General features: G+C 42.3%; 1 protein-coding gene across 4 annotated transcripts in view; it reads right to left on the bottom strand.

The window, feature by feature from the left end:
• VCAN (versican) overlaps positions 1 to 12,390 on the bottom strand; it is a 107,259-nt gene extending 94,869 nt beyond the window's left edge. For 2 of the 4 annotated variants that reach the window (XM_037142966.2, XM_053664475.1), the window contains exon 1: positions 11,900 to 12,390. The gene's annotated coding sequence lies outside the window, so the exon portion shown is untranslated. The remainder of the gene's footprint in view (positions 1 to 11,899) is intronic. The other 2 variants (XM_037142967.2, XM_037142968.2) reach the window with 2 other exon arrangements.
• Positions 12,391 to 15,659: the final 3,269 nt, after the last annotated feature.

The raw sequence follows: 15,659 nt of genomic DNA, 5'->3' as shown, positions 1-15,659 counted from the left end.
AAATCATAAGCTTTCGGTTTTGTGGAGGGCTATAAATCACATGCTATTTGTACATTGTATGTAAAAAGAGTACCAGAAGCAGCTCCTCTTGGATAGTAAACATAGGAGAGGAAATTGCAACAGAAGTTGTCTCAACACTATTAGTTTGACTCTCACACAGTGCAGTGGTTACCAAAATAATCCCAGGACCCGATTTGGGGACCTAACGATATGGATGTGTGGGACAGCCACAATTTGGGTAGGCTGTAGGAAGAACAGTGAAGACCACAGCCCTCATTACTGGTGGCTAAAAGCTGGCACAAAGAGAGGAGGGCGACCACAAAGTCTATTTAGAAAGAGGAAACTGGTCATAGATGGAGCAAGAGTAGATAGAAAAGCAATAGGGAGAGATGCTGAAAGACAAGGATTGGCATCAAATGTGAGGTGGGAAGGAGCCTGCTGGTGGTTCAGGCACATGGTATCACAAGAGAGCAAAGACTTCAGCAGGCTTTTTAAAAGCACAGACTCAGTTTAGTTTCTAGGAGGCTGAACAAACAAATACATTATGAAGAACTGTTAAGTACAAAAAAAAAGGCCAGGGCTGGCCATGAGTTTTAAAGCCATCCCAACAGTTCTAATGTCTGAGGGGTAAAACATAAAAGAAAACACTCGGACTGAGTCAAGAAACCCGCCCAGCCCTGGCTTTGCCATTAATTTATTGTGTGACTTTGGTAAGAACATTTTAATAAACTGAGACTCAGAATGGTCCCTTTCAGCTCAAGTTTCTATGAAGCTGTAATTACGAGGATGGTAAGTACCAGTGTTGGGGACCATCTAGAAATCAAAGAGCCAGTCTCTGAAGAATTGCAGATTATTTGATCTCCAGTTGTTCCCTTCTCAGCCACATTTAGAACTCTTCTATAATAGGCATTGTACAAATAGCCGTTCTTCTTTCTCCTTTCCTGCAAAACTCTGATTCCATTTAGTATCTACCCTCCTTCATGCAGCCATATACTTTAAAGGAGTCAGGGTCAAAACCCAGTCCAAAAAAGTGATTCTGATTGTCCTAAGGAAACCCCATTCTTGTCACCAGTAATCAGTTTTGAAATAAATACATAATGCAATTTTGGCCAATGAGATGTGAGGAAGTCGCTGCAGCGCTTCTAAAAGCTGCTCCTGGGAAAGGTATATTCATTCTAAGAAAAGGGAGAGAGAAAAGAAAAAGAAGAGCTGGTTGCTCTTCCTCACTGCACATTGTGATGACAGGATTTAGTTTCTAGGAGGATTTAGTTTCTCCTCTCACTGTTGTAGCCATCTTGCATCTCTGAGTGTTTAGGATAGCCTCCGGGGCTGAAGCTGAGAAAGAACTCGAAGGAACAGAGCTTAAAGCTAGTGAGCCTAGAGGGAACCTGTGAATTTTTTTCTATATAAAATAACAAATTCCAGTAAAATTAGGGCTTCTTGTTCCTTATAGCTGAATGCATCCTGACACATACATGCGTTGGTGTCCTAAATAACTTCCTAACAATTTCCCTAGAAAATATATTAACTCTATTTTATTTAGCAAATGTAGACTGAAAACAACGAAATGCTACAAGAATCAAAGTCAAATTTAAGTTCAATTTCAATTTCATAATTTATGCCAGGTATTAATTTTTCCTGTATACTCATCTTGATTTGAATGCTTTATTTTTATATATCTTGAAATGTGTTAGAACTGATCTAAAACAAAATTATAAAATTCCAGATATTTCCTAAAGAGCATTTTTAACCTAATACATTATATGTGTATTTTTCATCTATAGGCCATTGGACAACTCACAATGAAAAGCATATAGTTGATCAACCATGACAATTAAATTTATTATTTAGCATACGATTACTAAAATCATTAAATTTACTACACGTGCCCTAGCTGGCGTTGCTCAGTGGATTGAGTGCGGGCCCGTGAACCAAAGGATCATGGTTCGATTCCCAGTCAGGGCACATGCCTAGGTTGCAGGCCAGTTCCCAGCAGGGGACACATGAGAAGCAACCACACATTGATATTTCTCTCCCTCTCTCCTTCCCTTACCCGCTAAAGACAAATAAATAAATAAAAAGTTTTAAAAAATGTATTACATGTTGTTAAACACTAACTGGGAAATTAGATTTCTATATTTCTGGATTTCTTCTATGATACCACAGCAAACAGAAAGTATACACCTATTTCTCAATGCCATTGCAACATTTCAGGGAAAAAATAAAGATATCGATTTTACATACTCTATAGTCAAAAGTTTCCAAAAAATGAAATGGTAGATTGTATCATAAAATACTATTAAAGAAAATGTATCCTATGAGTATTAATGGAATCCAAATAAGAAAACTTTCTATCAATGTACTTATAAACCATAATTTTTTATCACCCTTCAAAAAATTGTTCTCAACTTTCTTTTTTGGGGGGAAATATTTCTAAGTATAATGTTAAAAGTCTTGGCTTCACTGTTAGATGGTCCTGAATTCAAGTTCTGAATCCTTTACAGATACTCTGTGATTTGGGGTAAATTATTAATCCTCTTATTTTCAGTAACTAATTAGTTATGAAATTAGCTATTGAAAATAAGATTAATTATTGAAAATTTTGTAAGAACTGATAAAATAATGCATATGACATATAGCTCATTGATAAGGTATACCAGCTATTCAATATTTATTATTAAAATTACTAATTCAGCCTTGTGGATCCAGGCATCACTGGATTGAGTGCCGGCCTGCAAACCAAAGGATCTCTGGTTCAGTTTCCAGTCTAGGGCACTTGGCTGGGTTACAGGCCAGGACCCCCATGCAAGGTGTGCAAGAGGCAACCACACATTGATACTTCTCTTCATCTCTTCCTACTCTTCACCTCTGTAGAAATGAATATATAAAATTAAAAAATAAAAATAAGTAAAATTAAGTTTAAAAATTACTAATTCAGTCTTTCTACAGATGTTCTCTTCCTGGTTTCATATTACTAATAGTAAAAAGAAAAGCACTTGAATCTCTTGGATTTGAAAATCATAACCTGGGTTACCCCTATAGAATCAATGTGCAACTTCATGTTTACAATAAATTGTCCTATGTGCTTTGAATCAGTACTTGCAAACACGTTTTATGTCCTCTGTAGAACTAGCTCTGGGAGGCACAGCTTGTGTCATATTCAGCTTCCTAATTCCCACAATATTGACGTAGTGCCAGGTTTGGAACAGACCCTTGAAGAAAATCTGTACACCAACCAAATGCATGACTATACCCTCCATTTCCTACTCAGAAACCTACTTTGAAGCAATGGGCAAGCAGGTTAATTAACACCTGAAACACATTTGTATCAGTCTAGTTGAATATTTACCATGACACAATAATAACTGATGTTTGTCAATATCTAGAGTGTTGTACCTCATAACAAACCCAGAGGAGAGGTGTGATCCAGGAATGTGTCTTCTGCACCCTAATCCCCTCCAAGTCAGATACTCAAAGCCTAAACTCTGTGTACCACACTTTATGCTTATAAAAGTGTCCTCTTTCCTGGCTGGTGTAGCTCAGTGGATTGAGCACAGGCCTGCGAACTAGACAATTGCGGTTCGATTCCCAGTCAGGGCACATGCCTGGGTTGTAGGCCAGTTCCCTGCAGGCCAATTCCCAGCAGGGGACGCACAAAAAGCAACCATACATTGATGTTTCTCTCCCTCTCTCCTTCCCCCCTTCCCCTCTAAAGACAAATAAATAAAATCTCTAAAAAAAAGTGTCCTCTTTATTTGATGGAATAGGAAAAGGGGTCTTTCACCTATATAACAAATATCCTCATCACTTAAAATCATCCCAAGACAAGGTTAAGTAATGATGCCAGTGTATTGAAAATACAAGGGAGAGATAGATCATGTTTTAAATACACTTGTAAAATTATGTCTGAATAAGTGGCCAACATTTAAAAATTAGAGTTTGCACACTAAGTCTCAGATCTATGACTTCTTTTGAAAAATCAGATCTAGCAACTCTAGGTTCATATTCTACCAGGGCAATCATTAGTGCTAAGCAAGCAGCAGCCTCTCACCTTGGCTCTGTGTGCTCAAGGTTATCAGTGGCCCCACTGGGCTTCTCATCCATTTCTACTCCATGCCTGTTCCCTGTAGGCACAGAATTTATACCCCTTAATTTAAAGGATGGTCATTTCTCTCTTTAGCAAATACCTCAGTGCATGTGCATTCATTCATTTCTTTAATTTTCTTAAGGCTATGTTCATGTTCATTGTTGTTAAGTCACGTTATGTGACTTTCCTTCTGTTTCATCTTACTAAATGAGGAACTTAAATTTTTTCATTGTTATTCTATTACAGTGGTACCAATTTTCCCTCTTTGCTCTCCTCCGCCCATCCCACCCCCAACTCCCACAGTCAATCTCCACACCATTGTCCATATCCGTGCATCATTCATGCATGTTCTTTGACTAATCCCTCCTCCTTTCTGCCATTATCCCCCTCACCCCTCCCCTCTGGCCACTGTCAGTCTGTTCCATGTTTCTATGTCTCTGGTTCTATTTAGCTTGTTAGTTTATTTTGTTCATTAGATACCTCCTATAAGTGAGATCATATGGTATGTGTCTTTCTAATAAATCAGACTTTCTAAAGTCTCTTTTTTGTTTGTTTTCAGCACCACTCAGAGCCCTATATCTATTCTTCTGTTCTTCCTGTCAGTCTTGAAGGCATAATCTATTAGTGATAACAAGTCTGTCTGCATAGAAAGACCTGGGAGATAGGAGAACTGTGCCTATATTTAGCTTTCTACTCCAGTAAAGTCAGTGAGGAGAAGAGAGTCTTTGAACAATCAAGACACAGCTGACTACAGCTGTCTAATTGCTTGGGAGACATAAGAGACAAGGTCAGCCAGACTCCTACCCATGAGAAATGACTGCATAGAGGATAAATGTCACTCCACGAATGGGCTGCTCAGAGAAAGCAAGAGCCCAAGTTCTAGCAAACAGACATTTAATATTCTCCCTTCATTTTGGGGAAGCCCCACTGAGCAAAGGGTGACTTAGAGACACTGGCATAGTGGTTTTGTCTTCCAGTCTTCAAATTAGTTACCCCAGACAACCAGCTGTCTAGGACACCTCAGCCACAAAGTGGAGATAATGACCATTGTCTACCAGATTGCTCCTGGGTGCTTTTTTACAGGAGGAATCGCTGTAATACAGGGAGAAATCTCTCGTGGTTTAGACATGAAATTTCATAAATTTACATCACAGAAGAAATGGCACCATATGAATTTATGTCTAAGAAGCTGCAATTAGACTCCTGAACCTGGACTTGGCTAAGCTTTTTCATGTCCATGCTCCTTAGCACTGCTGCTCTGTTCTCTGCCTGGAAAACATAGTGCACTCTTTATTCCATTTTCCCTGCTCCCATTTCAACATAGCACTTTTCAGCATTTCATGAATGTATTTGGTAATGGCCTTTCTTTCTCCACCATTGTATATGTTCCAATAGCAGTCTTTGGTATTTTGTTCTTCGTTGAATCCACAATGCACAGGATATTCAGTAAATATTTGTTGAATTAATTAATATGTCCTTTCTTCACATAATTAGATGCATATTACATATACTATTTAACACATTACTGTCTTCATTTAAAATATACTGTACTTTGGGAAATGTTCCAAATCAACAAATACATGTTTTCTGTGTTATTTTTAGCTGTATAGTGTTCCATCAGATGAATGAAGCATCTCTGATTTCAACAGTTCCATGATGAGCCTTAAAGAAAATGATATTTTCTTTAAATATCATTGTCTACATTTCATATTTGATACATCTTAACTTTTGTTATGATAAGAAATGAGGTAGACCTTGATTTTGTGAGTGAGCTGATCGGTTGTCCCCAAACCATTTATTGAATAATCTTTCTTTTCCAATGAATGTTCATGTTAATTTCATTCTATTTCTAGATTCTGGATTCTCTTCATTGAAACTAGGCAATTCTTAAAACAATATACCCCTAACTCATTGTATATATTTAATAGGAAGTACATATTTATGTAATGCTGTCATTATTAAAGTTATAAAACTGATCAATCTGAATCCCACATACATAATATATTAACACCACTTGGGGAGGGATTTGGAGGAACAAATAGGAAGGACACAGGGATGAGAACTAAGGAGGGTGGAAATGGGAGGGAGGTGGGAGCAAGGGGCGGGGGAGGCTAGGATGGGAGAAATAAAAAACTGTACTTGAAAAATAACTAAATAAAATTAATTTAAAAAAACACCACTTATTTGTATAGTTTTCCATTCACAAAAGCCTTTCCACGGGTATTCATCCTTTTGATTCTGACACTAAAGATCTAGAAGCTATGTCTTAATTTGGTTTTCTCAGCTGGTTAAGTGCAAGTCAAGCTTTCTGATTCCAAGTCTGGTGCTTATCCCACTATACCACACAGGTAATGTAAACTAAATAATTTAGTTATAAAAAGATTATAACCTACATATTATATATATGTTTACTACAAGTGATGTAATCTCACTTTTATGGGCCTAAGCACCTCTTAAAATTCTTAGATTAGAAAAACCAGGTAGAATTTTTGTGTGTGTGTTTATATACACACAGAAATATGGGAAACTTAAATGTAGATATGGATTTAGACCCTTTTTTAGATTATTGATCTATCTAGAGGAATTTCAGGAAACATAACTGACAAACACATTAAACAAAGGTACTTTGCACTAACCACTGAAACACAAGTACTCCTTGCATATTCAGTGATAATAACTTAGAAAAGTCAAAAATCCTGGAGAATATACATAGATATAGAATATATACATATATATGTCATTTACCACATCTAGCCTACCAGAGGAAACTGGCAAAAATTCATTCACTGAAGTGGATCTCAGCCAAGGCATTTCTCTCTAAATCCCCTTGTTCTGATTCCAAACCAGAGAGAGTACTGGCCTTGTGTTTTCTTGTAAAGTATAGACCTATACAACAAAGCATGTTTTCTCAGACCAGAGCTAGTAACCTCCAACAATGAGGGTCTGTGAGTCCTAACTGGTTTCTCTAGGTGGGTGGTGACATAATAGCTTACTACAGTCATTCATTCTTTTCCTCAAAAGAACCATGTATCTTGAAAAGTTCTGCTCTGTCACAGGGCAAAATACCAGTTTAAATACAGTGTCTAATGATGTTTGCCCATGAATAAAGTCAACAAATATGTTTAAACCCCAGTAGAAAAGGAGAGCTTAGTTTTATCATTCTTGGGAACAGTCTTGGTTGATCTTTGTGTTCCAAAGGCTCCCATGCTCCATGAGTGACCCATCATTAACCATGATGTCCTTAAGCATAATAATGTGAGGAAAGAGAAAACAATGACTATGTCCTTAATATAAATTATATTCGGCTTTAAGTTAACCATTTAGATCCTTTCCAAACAGAATTTACAAGGGTATGAATATAGAGATCTCATAATATTAGACACAGTCCCTTCCAGTTTGTAAGAGTAGAGAAAAAGAAGAGAAGAAACCTATGTTTGTAAACATATGTAAATCTAGGAGGATTTTTTTTCAAATTCATTTTTAAAAGCTGGAAATACAATTTAGGAATATCTTTTAATTTCTTTTTTTTTAACTAAAAAACCAAAATAATAGCCCTGGCTGGTGTAGCTCAGTGGATTGAGCATGGGCCTGTGAAGCAAAGGGTCACTGGTTCAATTCCCAGTCATGGCACATGCCTGGGTTGCAGGCCAGGTCCCCAGGAGGGGACACATGAGAGGCAACCACACATTCATGTTTCTCTCCCACTCTTTCTCCTTCCCTTCCCCTCTCTCTAAAAATAAATAAATAAAATACTTTTTAAAAAATCAAAATAATAATTTTGAATTCTTACATAAATTCTTAGTGATTGTCTTGAATCTCATCCCTCTTCCCACCACCCACAAGATGATTAGGGACTGTGGACTTCCTGCTGGAGGAAGCAATTGCTCAATCACTTTGGAATCCACTGGAACCCTTTGCAACATTAGACAAGACAGGCATATACAACCACAAAATATTCCTTTCTTAACTCAGAGCTCAGAACTAGAAGTCAGTCCCTGAGACCTTCTGCTTGATATGCTGACATTCCACATTATATATTGCCCAAACTGGAAACAGATTTTTTTTAATTTATTTATTTTTAGAGAGAAGGGAAAGGAGGGAGAAAGAGAGGAGAGAAATTTTGTTGAGAGAAACATGGGGACCCAACTGCAACCTAGGCCAGTACCCTTATCAGGGTTGAAACCAGTGACCTGTAGCTTTGCGGAACGATGCCCAACCAACTGAGCACAGCCTTCAGGGCACTGAGATTTTATCTTAGAAAAATAGTTGTTGCTTTCACTGGTGCCTTCCTGTTTTTATATTTAACTGACAACATGCTATTTTAGAACTTTACATGAATTTTTTAACGGTACGTTTGGCACAATTGCCAAGCAGTACTTAAAACAATTACGTCACAGGTTTTAGGAGTCAAAAAGAGAGGGAAAGAAGATGAGTTTGTTAGATGTCAGAATGTGAGATTGAAAAGATTATTAAAACCCTGTACTTCTAAGATAAAGAGAAGTAGGAGGAATTAAAATGTGGCTGTAGGTGGCAGTGTCTCATTTGTGCCACATTCCCGGAGTCACTCGCTCAGCCATCTCATAAATAGGTGAGGAGTTCCCACTATGGGCTGAGCCCACGCTGAGGCCCGTGATGCCCAGGGACCGCCCCCCCACCAGCCTCATTTGTATTTGAGGTCATAGAATTCTATCAGTCCTGTCAACTACGGCAATTGTTTGCCATTCCAGACGAACTCTTTATAACAGCCTTGAACATGATTATCCTGTGAAAACAATATCAAAAAAGAAAGGTCTTTAAACCGACCTGAACGTATTTAACACAGGATAAAATCATCTCATATTTCCCACCAAAAAAAATTAAGTTTTCTTGGAGTAAATCTTTGCTTCTTCCCCGTCACAAGGCAAAAACTCCTACTGCTCCCAAGAGGAAAAAATAAAGGTCATTCTTTTAATAAGTGTGCCTAGTGCGGTCTGGTAAAAGTCGGGTCGCCTACAGCAGCAGCCAACACCCTTAGCTCTGAGTGCGCGGTCGCAGGGCTCCCAGACTAGCCGGCCCCGCCTTCCCCGTCTGGGCCCCGCCCCGCCCCGCCCCGCCCCCAGCCTGCACTGGAGCAAAGCCCCGCCTCCCCTGGCCTCTGGGCGGGGACCCACAAGGCTCCCCGCCAGCTCCCAGTCTTAGCGGACCGCTGGTTCCGCTGGACAGCTGTGTTGGAGCCCAAGAAGTCACACCCGTCTCGGGCCGCGGCTGAAGCCCCAGCCCACGTGGCGGCCGATGGTGAACTCCGGGGCTGCAGAGTGCCGGGGCAGTTTTTAGCCCCGCGGGTGCTGAGCAAAAGGCCCCAGGCCCCAGCCGCTGCAAGGGGCTAATTCCTCCCCTAACCACCCTTCCACTGTGCGAGCCGCCTCAGTTGCGTTAGTTGTCGCTCTCGGGCTTCAAAAACTATTTTAAAAAGAGACGCGAAATTCAGCCCAACATCTAGAAACGAACCCTGCAGGTCAGCTCCCAGCAGTTTGCCTGCATCTATCTGCCCTAACTCTGCTGCTTTCTTCTTCCTACTTTCCCCACTTTCCCTTTCTTTCTTCCCTTTCTTTCCCCACCTTTCCTTTCCCCTCCCTTCCCTTCCTTTTTTTTCTCCTGGCGGTCTCCTTTCCAAATTTACAGGTTCGAGTGTCCTGACGCTGAGGAACTGAAAACTTTGGATCAGGGGGCCCTTCTTTTGCAATGCCCTGGGGCGATGCCCAGCTTTGTGTTCAAGTGATCATAGGCCCTAGTAAAATTTACAAAGCAAGGCTTTTTGTATTCTTTCTTACGGTGACACCCCAAACTGAGCATCATCCTTCATTCCCTTGCCCACCCAAAACCTGGATTCTCCCCTGGCGAAAAGAGTGCTTATGCGCCAAGCTGCAGACTGGCCGCCTATCCTAGCTGACGCGGGGAAGGCACTTCTGAAACTTCTCAAAGACCAGGGTCTCCTTCCTGGGTTCTTCAAACCCCTAGATTTATGTTTCAGATTCTGAGTAGAAAACTAACGGCTAAAGGGGTCCTCCGTCCTTGTGAAAACGACTCGCTCTGGTGGAAGGGCTCGTTTTTCTCCACATGTGCTGGATTTCTCCATCAGGGGGCGCCCATACCCGCCACAAACTCCCTGTTCCGAGACGTCTGGGTTCTGCTAGTCCAGAGCCTGCAACTGCTGGCTGATCCCAAGGAGCGCACCTCCTCCCTCGCTCCTCCCTTCTAGCCAGCGTCTGCGGACAGGGGAGGCAGGGATTTCACACTAGCCATTCATTTGTCAGCCATGGGGGAGGGGACGCAGGAGCTAGGCCGAGCGGCAGAGCCTGGGAGAGGGGAAGGGACAAGGAGAAGATGGAGACAGAGGGAGAGACAAAGATGAGACAAGGAACACAGACAGCGAGACTGCCTTTTCGCCTGTGGGTGTGCGCACGGCGGGACAGCTCTCCAGGCCCCGCATAGATTTCTCCTTCGTCCCGCAGCATCTTCTGGGGACATGCCAAACTTGCTCTTGTGCAGCTGGATCCCAGAGCAAATAGTTTAGGCTATGACATTATTTTTCTACTTCAATATCCGATGCCTAAACAGTGACCGTGACCCATCCAGTGACAGTCTACGAGCCGGGACAGCCCTGAGGCTCCCTAGTCCACAAGCACCAGGGATGTCGCCCGACGACTCTGCAGGGCGGTGGGGCGCTCATCCGAGGGCGTCCGGCGGGACTGCCGGCACACGCTCTCCCCGGCCGCTGGACCGGCCAATAAAGTTGCTCAACTTGGGCCGAGAGCTGGGAGAGGGTGGGGAAATGGAAAGAAAAGGAGGGCTGCGGTCGCCGGGGCGAGAAGACTGGTCCTAGAGGCTCCAGATTGGAGTCTCCGCACCACCTTTGTCTGCAGAGTGCTTGGAGCGTCGGTTTGCTCATTGAGATGGGAGTGAAAGCTTCCCCTTATCTCTTCAGGGTAAGGTAAAATTCTAGCACATCACTGCTAGTTTAGGGAGAGCTTTTCCCGCCCAGGCGCCTCCCAGATCTCCACGATACTCCAGCAACCCCACCCCCCTCGCCTGCTCCTTCCCGGACAGCCCCCGCGCACAGGGCACAGGACAAAAGAGCGCAGGGGCCACAGAGAGAGCCTTGACAGCCCCCCAGTCGCCAAGGAGACGCAGCCCTGACACCCTGCACCTCCCCCGGCCGGACATTCCCCCAGGCTGCCTACGGGCGGAGGGGATCACGTCCGCGCAGGTCCCCTGCTGCTGGGACGAGGGGTCGCCCTGTCAGGAGCTGCCCTGGAGCAGCTTTCCAGGAACGCAGAGAACTGACTGCAAACTAGGGGCCGGGAACCAGGTGGCCTGCAGAGAAGCGGCTTCGGAGACTTGTACGTGGGCAAGTCTCGGAGTCCCCATTCAAACTTTTGCCTCAGCAGGTTAACAAAAAAAATTGGATCAAGGTGCCAGGGGTCCCTCTCTCCTCTCCAGCTCAGGACCCTACGACTTTCCTAGGGGTTCTCCACAATTCCCTTTCCTCCCTTCCCCCAAATCCGTTAGTAGTTCTACGCCCACCCCACTTCGGGCTTCTTTTGTCTGGATCTTTTTCAGCACCACGGTCCCTCTGTATTCGTTCCTTCAAATGTCCTTCTGAAAGTTACCTGCATTTTTTAAGTGCTTATATCTTCTTAACTTAGCCCTACAGTTAGTTCCTTTTGCCTTAATTAAAGCTTTCTGTCAATTGCAATGTACTTCTTTTTTCTAAGTTCGCTTTTTTTCCCTATAAGTTTTTTTTTTAAGGGGAAACAAAAGAAACGTGATTACCTTGAAAGGCGGCTTAGTGCAGTTTGTGGGAAACAATTCACCGCAGAGCTGCGCGAATGGGTTCGGCGTTGCCTGGGCGGATCACATAGGAAGCGCGGTGGCCTGGGGATGGGTGCGGAGCGTGCGGGACGGTGCTGGAGGATGCGGGAGGTTGCGGGGCTGGTCCAGCGCCTGTCCACAGCACTTAATGTTCGCGGCTGCTTCGCCTGCCCGCCTGGAGTTCTTCCCCAGAAAGGCTTGGGGCAGCTTGCCTGCAAGTTCAAATGCGGGTTGTGACACCCATCATCATTATATCACTGTACCGTCAGCATCGAGGAGGAGACTCCGCGAGGAGGAGGAGGAGGAAGAGGAAGAGGAGGAGGGTTCATTCACAGGCTCCTGAAGCGCTCCGCTGCTTCAGCCACTCCTAAGAGCCCAGGCTTGGAAAGAAGGCAGAGAGGCGGAAAGGCAGCTCCCCGCGCTGGCGGTAGGGACCGCCTGCCTCCCTCCGCAGGCACTCCCACCTCTCGGCGTTTCTTCCTGACAAGTACCAATCGGCTTGGGGACAGCAGCACTCCCCATTCAGCGACTCCCTAAGGAACATCGCGCTGCGTGCAAGGAACCACTGCCCTCCCACCACTTCCCCACCCCCACTGCCCCGCCCCCGTGCTGCCAGTTCTGGGTTAGGGGGGAACGAGCCCCCAGGCTCCTGCAGGACAGACTAGTGCTAGACAATTGAGTGCCGTCAGTTCTTGGGAGCAAACGAAACTGTAAAATCACCAAAGAACTTGTTTGCAGCGTGCTTCTGCGGCCACAGAGCCTGCGTGTCCCATCTGAGGGAAGTGTGAGGATCAAGGTTTCTGCCAACCTGAGACATAGGAAAGGAGACCCTCCAGAGATCTAGAGGGAAAGCCTCAGAATTCCCCACTGCCCTCCCGGGGACTGCCCAGTGGGGAGGCCAGCGTCCTTGCGCAATCTACAAAGACCCCGGTAATAAAGGGCTGAACAGGAAATTCTCTTATTGCATCCAACAGATCCTCTTCCTCTCACGCAAACCTACATTAAGGTCTAGATTCTTTCTTGTTTTTCCCGTCAGTCTTTCAAATACTCTACCTTAATGGTAGAGTATTTAATAATTGTTCTGAGTGACAGACTCCTTGGATATATCAGTCACCTTCCTTGTGAGCAAGAAGTGAAACCATAATCTTTCATATTTATGTGAAACTTGTTTTCAGCCAGGCCCACCCAACTAGGTAAACTGCATCAACACATGGAAGAGTGCCTTGCATTGTGTTACAAAAGCTTTCAATAGGACCTTACAGAGCAAAGGGTCAACCAGTTGACACAAAGGTTTTCTGCCCCCTTTGAAAGAAACTTTGTATTATCCTTCTCTTTGAAGTCAAGTATGAGTTTATACAATGGGAACAAAATAAGACCAAGGTGCACATCAGTTTAACACTGGGGTTACTGGAATGGATAGCAAGCACTTCTTTCTATGGAAGCATCTTCACAATTCTCTCTGGGCTCTACTTAGAATACTATACCAAACACAATACCTCAGAACAGTGATGTTTAAAGGAGAACCTTTTTTCACCCTGAATTTCTTTGAGTAGGTTTGCCGAAGGTCCTAATTTAAACTTGTAGTAACCTGGACTCCTGTGCCTGCACATTTATAATGCTTCCTCTGTGAGATTCTTTTGCAAGTTGTGTGCATCCTGTATGATTATAGTTTTTGAGTGATAAAAGGTAGGTTTATCAAGAGAATTTCAGTCTTCGAAATGTACGTTTCATTTCTTTCATCAACTCACTACAGCGAATGATATGAATATTAACGATAGGGTATATAGAAATCAATTTGATTCCACAATGATTTATTCTTAATATAGTTATTATACTACCATCCCTAACATTGAAATGCTATTCCATTAAATATTTAGAAAAATAGAGTCATACAACAGAATTGTACTTCAATCTTCACATTTAACAGATAAGCAAACCAAAGCCCAGAGAGTGACTTTCCTGAGTCACTGGTACCAGAGCAGGTACCAAAATGTAAATCTTGACTCTCGGTCCACTGATTTTTTCACTGTGCCTAATATTAATTTCATAATCAAGATGACTAGACTCAGAAAGGGAGAAAATGAAATAAAAGAATATTTATTGAAACTTATATTTCAGGCATTACTGTAGACCTTTTTCTGAAACACTTGTAGGTATGTATTATTATTCCCATTCTTAAATTTGAGTTAACTTAGCTGAATTCTAAAGAGTTTAAGTTTCTCGTACAAGACCACTTCCTGAGCGGTAGACCTGCCAACCTGAAAAGCTTAATTCTCTATTACCTTGCTGTCCTTTTACAATACAGTTAAGTAAAACATTTTTACAAAGGAGATCTAGAGCAGAAACAAGCAACTAATAGCAGTAATAACCACTTTCAGGGAAATGTTTATAGTTAACTTTCACTATAAATAATGCCATCTGTACATAATGGAACATGATGAAAAATTATGGCTCTGATACTCTACATCCTGAGATATTTTCCTTTATCTTGCCAAGTGTGCTTCCCTAGCCCTCCAGCATGTGTCATTCTTTATAATGTCCATCCATAGATATTACAACTCTTGACCAAGTAGTTCTACAGGGCAAATGCACTTTCTTAGTCAGGCTTAGTCAGAATATTGACAGTGTTGAAAAGCTTTATACTGCACACCTTTACTTTGACATGTTACCTTATTGTTTAGAAAAATCAAACACTTCTCAGGCTGTCAAGTAACTAAAATGAAATGACACCCCTGAATATATGCTGTTTTCTTCCTCTTAGGCGTATTTTCACCTCTAGCTCTCTATAATAGAGAAGAAATAAAAACGAAGATGTACTAGGTACATTCAGGGTAGAGCCTTATAGCTGTTGCATTTCTATGTAACTGTTCTTGTAACTCTCTCTCCCCCCCCTTCCTTCTTCTTTTTTTTTTTAATTGAGAGAAAGAGAATGAGAGAACAGTTATTTCTCATTTTCCTGTGTCTGGAAAATCATCATACATTTTTGAATTGGAAAATTTTTGCAGCTTTTATAACAAAAACTGTATTTGCCTATTACACTCAAGTCTGTATCAAGCAGTAATTCAAATATCACCCTATGCATCCTCTTTAAATCCTGTCCTTGTACTGGAGACATTCTGTATGTAAACTCCACAGTCCAGATGTAGGTAAAGCAAGGTCTTCACTCCTAGTGCTGGTGCCTATAAGAAACCAGAAGCCAGGAGCGACATGCCTTGCTCTGCTGCCTTGATCTTGTTTTTAGGAACTTGGCTGATATCAGGGGCAGTCAGCCAATGAGTTGAAGAAGAAAGGTGTCATTGGCAAGTGAGTCTCCAGGGAATTTCATTATCTTCATCTAAACCTCTATCTGAAGGCCTTAGGGATAACATTTCAGTCTTCTCCTTTTTTATGGATCAGGTGAAGTCTTCTGAGACATGGTATTATCTGTTGTTGCACTAGGGATGACTAGGTTTCAGTTCCATCCACATTCAGACAACAGAGTTCACATTTCAAGCTCCTGGTCTGCTTGATCCTAGGCACAAGGAAATATTCTCTCTGGGTGACGAAAGAATGTGACAGATTAAAAAATGCACCTTTATGAACTCCAAAGACCCTAGAGCTAACCTTCTGAGAGTGCTTCATTTTAAAAAGGTTTTTTTTTTTTAACTCTACAGATTAGGAACAGACATTTTATCCAAAACTTTAAATCCTCTTTGGGTTTTTTCTTTTTTTGAAAATGCAA

This window comes from Artibeus jamaicensis, unplaced genomic scaffold, assembly GCF_021234435.1.
Source record: "Artibeus jamaicensis isolate MK-2021 breed Jamaican fruit bat unplaced genomic scaffold, CSHL_Jam_final contig_373, whole genome shotgun sequence".
NCBI classification, from domain to species: Eukaryota; Metazoa; Chordata; class Mammalia; order Chiroptera; family Phyllostomidae; genus Artibeus; species Artibeus jamaicensis.
The sequence above is the reverse complement of the archived record's forward strand: the minus strand, read 5'-3'. Positions and strand labels throughout refer to the sequence as shown.